At 43.3% G+C, this 9105-nt stretch overlaps 1 long non-coding RNA gene across 1 annotated transcript; it reads left to right on the top strand.

Moving 5' to 3' along the window:
* The first annotated feature begins 2058 nt into the window (after positions 1-2058).
* Positions 2059-8346, top strand: LOC116873617. The gene is made up of 3 exons (XR_004383861.1): positions 2059-2250; positions 7340-7403; positions 8265-8346. It is a non-coding gene; the product is annotated as an uncharacterized LOC116873617 (long non-coding RNA).
* Positions 8347-9105: the final 759 nt, after the last annotated feature.

Here is a 9105-nt window from a genome sequence, read left to right as displayed (position 1 = left end):
AAGACAGAAAAGGGCCCACTAGGCTTGGCCTCAGGAAGTTCAAGACAATGTCCAGTTTCATGGACCTGGTAAACCCAGAAAGCCACCTGCAGGCAGCTGAAGGAGGAATAGGACACCAGGAAGAGGAAACAACAAATGCAGAGGACTCTGAATATGTTTGCAATAAAGGAGAGAATTGGAATAGGGTGGAAGCTGGAGGAGGACGAGGCCGGAGGCAGGCTGTTTGTTTTGAAGAAGCGTGAAAGCCAGAGCTCATTCGTATGCTGCCGTGAGCAAGCCAGTAAAGAGAGAAAGAGACACAGGAGACAGAAGTTCAAGGCGAAAAGGGGCTGGACCCTAAAGCATTCACAGAGATGTCAGCTTTCAAAAGAGAGCAGCAGGAACACTCCTTCCAGGTGAACACTGTAAAACAAGGTGGGTGGGTCATGAAGCAGGTGGGTTTGACGGATGGGTCATAAATGGCATCATGGAGACTTCCGACGGCTTTTTTAAAATAGCCTTACTCTTGGTGTTCCAAGAGGTCATGACTATATAACTAGGATCACAAAACAACAGAAATAGAATTGTTTCTTCCATCGCTAAAAGACTTCTAAGGTCAAATAATCCAGAGCCTGCCTTGTTCACAAAAGAGGTCCAAAGGAGTCGACTTGTTGGGGACACACAGCTTCTTAGTAAGACAGAAGAGAACAGAAACCAGGTTATTTGGATCGTCATCTTTTTGTAAAACAAGCTGTTCCACTCTCTGTCTTGTACTCTCATAGAATGAAAAGTTATCTCAAAACATAGCAAACAGTTAACATACCAACTTATGTTCCAGATTTTTCCCACCTTCTTGCTATATAGATCATCTGGAATTAACCTTGGCACATAAATGCACCAAACTATGCAGCTGTGAAGGGTTAGGAGGGGACACCAAAACAGGCAACCTGCAGAAGGTCTCCATTAGGGCTCCGATGCTACCATCTCAATAAGGGGTATTTGGGTGTTTATGGAGTTATCCAGAATGAAGTACTGCCATGGTAGATTTTCCCCCAGATAGCCTCTCCACATACTCCTTAATCACAGTACTGAAAATGTTTGGCTTGAGAAAGAAAATGGGTTTGAAATGCAAGCCATGACATGAGGCAAAGTTTACCACCAGAAAAAAAATGGCCTCTTGATCTTTTCAAACTGGGGGACATTTTTCCCACCAGTAACAGAGCAAACCACCAAGTTGAGCAGCTCAAGATAAAGTGAGGGTTGAACAGACCCTTAGCTATAACTCAACTCACTGATGGTTACTAGAAGGGAGGTGAGTGGGGGGATGGGTAAAGGAGGTGATGGAGATTAAGGGTTATACTTGTCATGATGAGCACCAGGTGGTGTATGGAAGTGCTGAATCACTATATTGTACACCTGAAACTCATATTACACTGTATGTTAACTAGAATTTAAATAAAAACTTTCTTTAAAAAATGAGGGGTTGACACTTTCTATTCTCGTTTTTTTGCAGAGCACCTGGTATACAGAAAAGCTCAAAAAATATTTGGCATTATGCTGAGTGACAAAAGCCAATCTCTGAAGTTTATAGGAGTATGGTTCCATTTATAGAACATTCTCAAAAATGACAGAATTGTGGAGATGGAGAGATTAATAGCAGCCTAGGCTTAGGGATGGGTGTGAGAAGAGAAGACAATATGAAAGTATAGCCCAAGGGAGTTCCTATGCAGTGAGGGAAGCATCCTCTCTCTTCACTGTGCTAGTGATTACCTAAACCTAGACATATGATAACATGGCATAAGCCAGAGAGACAGACAAACAGAGACAGATCTGCAGAGACAGACAGCAAGCATTTAACAAAACTGGTGCATCTGAATAAAGATTATTCAGTGTCCCTTTTCTGGGTTTCAATGTACTGCAGTTACAGAAGATGTTACTATCAGGGAAAGCAGACTGAAGAGTACACAGGTCTTTACCGTACCTTTTTTTTTTTTTTTTAAGCTTCCTATATGCCTACAGCTATTTAATGATGAGGAGTTTTACAGAATAACCGAGTTTCATCTTCTGTGACAGGTATTTTGATGCTCCCCATTGAACACTGGAGAAAACGGAGTCTCAGGTGTTGCATAGTGGTTTAATAGATGAACCTCTGGAGCCGAAGTACTAGACACCAGCTCCACAACCACTTGCCAGCCTTTTAACTAGAAAAGGAAGGGCATCCTGCCATTTGCAAACACATGGATACCCCTTGAGAGTATCCTGCTAGATAAGGTAAGTCTGACAGATAAAGACACGTACTGGATGAAATCACTTCTATGTGGATTTTTAAAAGGTCAGATTTGTAAAAACAAAGTAAAATGGTGATTACCAGGGGCTGGGGGGTAGGAAGGATAGGACAGACATTGTTTAAGAATACTAACTTGCAAGGCATTTGGGTGGCTCAGTCGGTTGAGCATCTGATTCTGGATTTCGGCTCAGGTTGGGATCTCAGGGTCCTGAGATCGAGCCCCACAGTGTGCTCTGCACTCAGCACGGCATCTTTCTCCCTCTCTGGCTGCCCCTTCCCCTGCTCCCTGCTCCCTTGCTCTCACTCACTCTCTCAAATCAATCAATCAACCAATCAAAAAATGTATGTATTATATATGTATGTATGTACACATAAGAATACTAATCTGCAACGAGTAGCAAGTAAGTCCTAGAGATCAGATGCACAGTATAGTCAATATAGACAACAAAACTGAATTGTAAGCCAACTTGCTAAGAGCCTAAAACTTAATTATTTAACCACTTGTGGAATGGAATAGAGTGTTAATTATTGCTACAATGGCAATGTATTACAATATACAACTGTATCAAATTAAGATGTCAACCTTCAAATTATACAATGTTATATATCAAATATACTTCATCAAAAGGAAAAAGAACTTTGCACAACTGACTTTTGTGACTCAGTTTCCTTCCTACAAAATGGAGACAGGACATATTTAGTTCAAGCCAGAAGGCCCAGGATATCATCAATTCATCAATAAATGTTAGAGGTTATGATTATTATTAAAAGTCACCCAGAATAGAAAAAGAGCAGAAATTCAAAAGTTGGTTTGATTCCTAAGCTTTGCTCTTAATTACCATACTGCCTCCTTTCTGAATGGCAAATGGAAACATGGATGAACACAGTTACCTGATTCCATCCCTCTGCCCCATACACACAGGCCTACTTCCCTTCTGCAAACCTATACATCACCTCCATAGGTGATGTATATAACTTCCTAGAGTTACTGTAACAAAGTCGCACAAACCAGTTGACTTAAACCAAAAGAAATTCATTCTTTCCCAGTTATAAAGTCTGCAAGTCTGAAAACAGGGTGTTGGCAGGGCCATTCTCCCTCCAAGACCCAGAGGGTAAAGTCCTTCCTTGCCTCTCCCAAGCTTCCTCCCTTCCTTTCCTCATCAGTCCCTGGCCTTCCTTGGCCTGCAGCTACACGCCTCCAGTCTCCGCTTCTTTCACTCCCACGTGGTCATCTCCTTATGGACACAAAGGATATTGGACCAAGGCCCACCTTAGTCCAGTGTGACCTCAACTTTCATCTCCATTATGCCTGTAAAGACCCTTTTTCCAAATAAAGTCACACTCACAGGTACTAGGAGTTAGGACTTCAGTTTACCTTTTTTAGGGGACACAATTTAACCTGGAAGAACCTCCCAGATGGTTTCCAAAGCCATCCCAGACCCCGTGTGCCCTTGTCCCCTTTCTTTTTGCACAGACACCTCCTGTGCTCCCTCCTCCTCCATTCAACACAAGCTTTTTGCAGCCCACTATTTATTAAAACATGGAGACAGTCCACAGGCATTTTCAGCACAGATGGGCATTTCTCTTCAAGAGCAAGTTCAGCTTTTTAGCACAAAATCCACAAGCACAGGGGGCACTGTGCCCTGTTTTTATTTCAAGCTGCTTAAGTGATCGTTTATGGCAGGACATAAAAATTATCACTGTTTTGAAACAGACACTAGGCTGGTATTCTAGGTAATGATACCTCTGGGTCAAGTCATTATTTTTCACAAGCTTTAATTATCAGAATGGGCACACTATTATTTATTAAATCCTCTGCACTCCGTAGACAGTGTCTGAATAGGATGAACACCATCTCTTTTCCCAGCTGTGCTCAGTTTAAACAGATTCTTCTCACTTTCTTTCAATGCTGACCAAGTAATGAGATCAAGAACAAGATCTGGAACAACATGTATACACACAGGACACTGCATCCTAGTGCCTGTGGCCAAGTATGCGTGCCTCAGAATGAGAGCATCCAGATTCCAATCTTGGCTCTGCCACTATCAGCTGTGAGATTTGGGGCACGTAGCCCCCTCCTCCTGAGTTTCTGGTTTCATGGATATGGCAAGATCTCCTGGCGTTTGTCCACAGCCAAAGTGGCATCAGAACCAATGTTAATGTTTTTTTCAAGTTCAGAAACTTTTAAAGAAAGAAATGAGATGTGTCCTCAGAGAGCCGGCTCATTTCCCTTTTCCAAGATCTATAAACAAGCTTTCCTTGCCCACTCTCTCTCTCCAATTCAGAAACAAACTCAGCTCCTCCCCTCCAAGTGGCAGAGGGCAGCTGCTCCAGAGAGGAAAAAAAGTCATGTTTCCGTAACCTGCTACAATTTACCAAGCACTTTCAACTCTTGAGAGGGTCACAGTCATCTGAGAGGGTGACATTATTGTTACTCCCTTCACGTACTTACAGGAGTCCACAGTTTAAGTGTTTATGGGAGGGAGGTTGTGTGTAGAATGATTCCAAGTATAGCCTCTGGCATGACTTTGTTTGGGTTCAAATCCCAGCCTGCTATTTAACATCTTAGTGACTCAGCTGCCTCATCTAGGGGAATAATATTAGTACCAACTCCATCTTATAAAATGGGGATTTTACCAACCTCATGGGGCTATGATGAGGACTGAAGGAGGCAGTATGTGGAAAGTGATTCGATCATTACCTGACTCATAATCACTGCTGTGAGTTAATTCATAATAACTGCTATGTAAGTGTCTGTTAAACAAATGAACAAAAACATGGTACACTCTCAATAAATATTAGCCCTTAATGCCTATTACTGGCCATCTCAATGATTAGCAAATTATGGCCCACAGGACAAATCTGGTTCTCTACCTATCTAAATAAAGTTTTATTGGAACACATCCATGTCCATTCATTCACATATCATAGAAGCCTACTTTCCAGCTCTAGGAGCAGAGTCAAATGGCTGTGACAGATACCCCATGCCCCACAAAGCCTCAACTAATCACTGTCTGGCCCTTTAAGATGTTTGCTGAGCCCTGGTCTCTCATCTCTTTCAGGACAAGATTGGGCTTTGTTTTATTTATTTTTATATATATATAGTTTTTTATTTTCTATTAACATATAATGTATTATTAGCCCCAGGGGTACAGGTCTGTGAATCGTCAGGTTTTTACACTTCACAGCACTCACCATAGCACATACCTTCCCCAATGTCCATAACCCCACCACCCCCTCCCTACCCTCCCTCCCCCCGGCAACCCTCAGTTTTTTTATTTTGTGAGATTAAGAGTCTCTTATGGTTTGTCTCCCTCCCAATCCCATCTTGTTTCATTTATTTCTTTCCTCCCCCACAAGCCCCCTACATTGCCTCTCAACTTCCTCATACCAGAGAAATCATATAATTGTCTTTCTCTAATTGACTTATTTTACTAAGCATAATACCCTCTAATTCCATCCACGTCATCACAAATGGCAAGATTTCATTTCTTTTGATGGCTGCATAGTATTCCATTTTATATATATACACCACCTCTTCTTTATCCATTCATCTGTTGATGGACATCCAGGTTCTTTCCATGGTTTGGCTATTGTGGACATTGCTGCTATAAACATGTGGGTGCACGTGCCCCTTCGGATCACTACATTAGTATCTTTAGGGTAAATAGCCAGCACTGCGATTGCTGGGTCATAGGGTAGCTCTATTTTCAACTTTCTGAGGAACCTCATGCTGTTTTCCAGAGTGGTTGCACCAGCCTGCATTCCCACCAACAGTGTAGGAGGGTTCCCCTTTCTTCACATCCTCGCCAGCATCTGTCATTTCCTGACTTGCTAATTTTAGCCATTCTGACTGGTATGAGGTGGTATCTCACTGTGGTTTTGATTTGTATTTGATTGGGTTTTGTTTTATTCATCATTTTATTCCCAGCATCTAGCACAGTTCCTAGCACGCAGCAGATGTTCTGTATTTGTGTCAACAATGAAGAAATAACTGAAGCCCTATGTCACACGTCAGGACATAAAGAATAGTAACTGCCATTACTAAGCACTTGCCACACGTTGGCCACCACGCCGAGTGCTTTGTCTTATGAAGCCATTTTACCCTCACATTAAATCTTGGACCCAGGTACCATTATCATCCCAACTCGGGTCAGGAGGAAACTCAAGCTGAGAAGGTGGAGAAGTACACGGAGACTCAGCTGATCAGGGACCCTGCAGAAGCTCCAACACTGGTTTTCTTACTCAAAATCCCATGTTCGCATGTTACTACCTGTCCAGGAGTGAACCACTGGAAAAAAACAAGTCCTTGATTTCCCTATGGCTCTATGCTTCAAACTGTATTTGGTATCCCTTTGACAAAAACTCTTGTGTTCCCTGATACAAGATTCTAGGATCAACGACCATATAAAAGTCCGCCCAATTTACCTTAAAACTCCAGGGTTTACATGAGCCCCCACCTCACCAACCTTGCCAGTTGCAAAGTAACAAGTCTCATCTCACCAGCATTTGTCTTCTCAATGACAAGATGCAAATCCAGAAATGACTGTTTTGACTTTCTCCAGTGGGTCAGATCAGTTGGATTTTTCAACTCGTGAGCTGCGCCAGACCTCTAGCAATGGTTTTTGTGTTGGGGCAAACAAACAGTGTAAATGTCTGACATCTTAGAAATCAAACCAGAAATTTATTCTGATGAGTAATTTGAGGTCTATTTTATGTTTTGCATGTATGTTTAACACAAGTCTTGCCTGCAGATATATTTGCCACCTGTACTGGACCTATTTTATGCTTCTCCCTAGATTTGCTCATCCCCACCACCCTCCTCAGAGTCCAGCCCCTTGCTTCATGCACAATGCAGCCTGCTGCTCCTTGCACCTCTTCTCCTCACAATGCCAGGTGTCTCAGCCTCCCCCAGATGGAAACAGGCTAAATTCTGGAGACACCCTTACAAGATAATCACCAAGGACAACCCTCTAGCCAGCATTCAACTGTAATATGGTCAGCTTGTTACTGTAGCAAAACCCGGCATTAGCCTGACTAAATCCATTGTCATTTCTCTTTCCACTCTGGCAGGAGTTTGAGACTCCCTCTGCCCTCCACTATCCCCATGAGACAAACCAGAACATGCTGTGCCATGGTGAGTAACCATGCTCTGAGATATTAGAGGGGTGGGTAGGAACAGCCCCATAATGTCTCAGGAATAAGGAACTTATCTTGTTTAGTGGCAAGCTCACCCCTTAAATTAGGTTGAGTTTCCCCAGAAGCACACCTGATGCAAGGATTCAAAAGCATGAGTTCATTTGGGAAGCACTGTCATGGGGTGGAGACATGAGATGGGGACAAGGAACAATACCAATTAAAGCTGTGTTCGAAGCAAGTTACCACTGTGGGCACTGGGAGCCAGGTTCCTTGGAGAGCTCTGGGAGACAGGGTGAAATATGCCTCAGACTTTTCCAGCCAAGAAGCAGGGGACCCGGGGCACCAGAGTGGCTCAGTCAGTTAGGCATCTGCGTCAGCTCAGGTCATGATCCCAGGGTCCTGGATCAAGTCCCACATTGGGCTCCCTGCTCAGCGGGGAGCCTGGCTTCACCACCTGCCTCTCCATCCTGCTTATACACTCACTCTCTCCCCCTCTCACAAAAATAAATTTAAAAATCTAAAAAAAAAAAAAAAAGGAGGGGGATACCTGTAGCTCTTATTCACCAGCTCTCCAACTGCCTTAAGTTGAAGAATGCTCTGGGATATCCCTCCAGCATTGTCAGCTCACCGTGCCCCCACCCAACACACACACACACACACACACACACACACACACCAGACTCAACAACAAAAAAGTCCTTCAGGCAGAGGCACAGGTGTGCATAGGTAGCCACATGGACCCTGTTAGAACTGGGCACCAAGAGTGTGTGTATGAGGCACACACCACATCAACCACACCCTCTAAATCCAAATGAATGCCAAACTCCGACTCACACTAACAAGCTATGTTCTCCCCCAGGCAGGACATACTGTGTCCCTTTGTTCAAAATGACCTCAACAACTCAAATTCCCTATCACAAATATATGAAGTCGTGAAAAGGGAATTAACTCCTATCTAATGTCTACACATCGATTTGGTGACGCTCACCTCACTTCTCAGCCTGAGACATTCTTGGTGGGTTGAAAAGCCCAGGCTACTGGCTACTCCACAAGTGTTTCCTAACTAAACCCTTTTGGTCCAGATTTCTTGGCATAATGTGGCCTTCAGCAGAGCTGAGACGTCCTGAGGAAAAGCTATTCCTGGGAAGCAGCATGAATGTAATCAACAGCACTCTATTTTCTGTTCTGAGAGTCCTCTCTCAACACGTCCCCATTTCTGTAATAAACTGCCTAATCTTGGACATTTTCCCCATGGAGAAGTGATTAAGTCTGTCACCATTACTGTAGGGGCGTCTCAATCCCATTAAAATGACCCCATTGCTGCTGTTCATTCACAGGCCACTGCAATTATTTGCTGAGGCCCCGTGGGTTGAAAAGGCCAACTGAGATCACCTTACCTTTCTTTCCTACGCCTGAGGAAACTTAGGAAGGTTCTGGAGAAGTGTAGGAGTCAAAGTTCTTTTAGCATTGATACTGGGTTGGCTGAGGGAGGGGCTAAGAGTTAGATGGAAATTTCAGCACCAACTTTAGTTTTAATGAGACAACTATTTGAACTCCACTAACTCCTCCAGCTCAGCGAGTCAGCAATGAATGCATAGAAGTGTCATTTTTTTTTTCCACAATGTGGATATCCAAGGTGACATTGAGATGGCTCCTGTATTTTTTAACTAGGTAATTAAAACCAAAAAAAAAAAAAAAAA

Source organism: Lontra canadensis, unplaced genomic scaffold (assembly GCF_010015895.1).
Source record: "Lontra canadensis isolate GAN:19392208 unplaced genomic scaffold, GSC_riverotter_1.0 scaffold34, whole genome shotgun sequence".
NCBI lineage: Eukaryota > Metazoa > Chordata > Mammalia > Carnivora > Mustelidae > Lontra > Lontra canadensis.
Note: the sequence above shows the minus strand (reverse complement) of the source record. Positions and strands in the feature narration are given on the sequence as shown.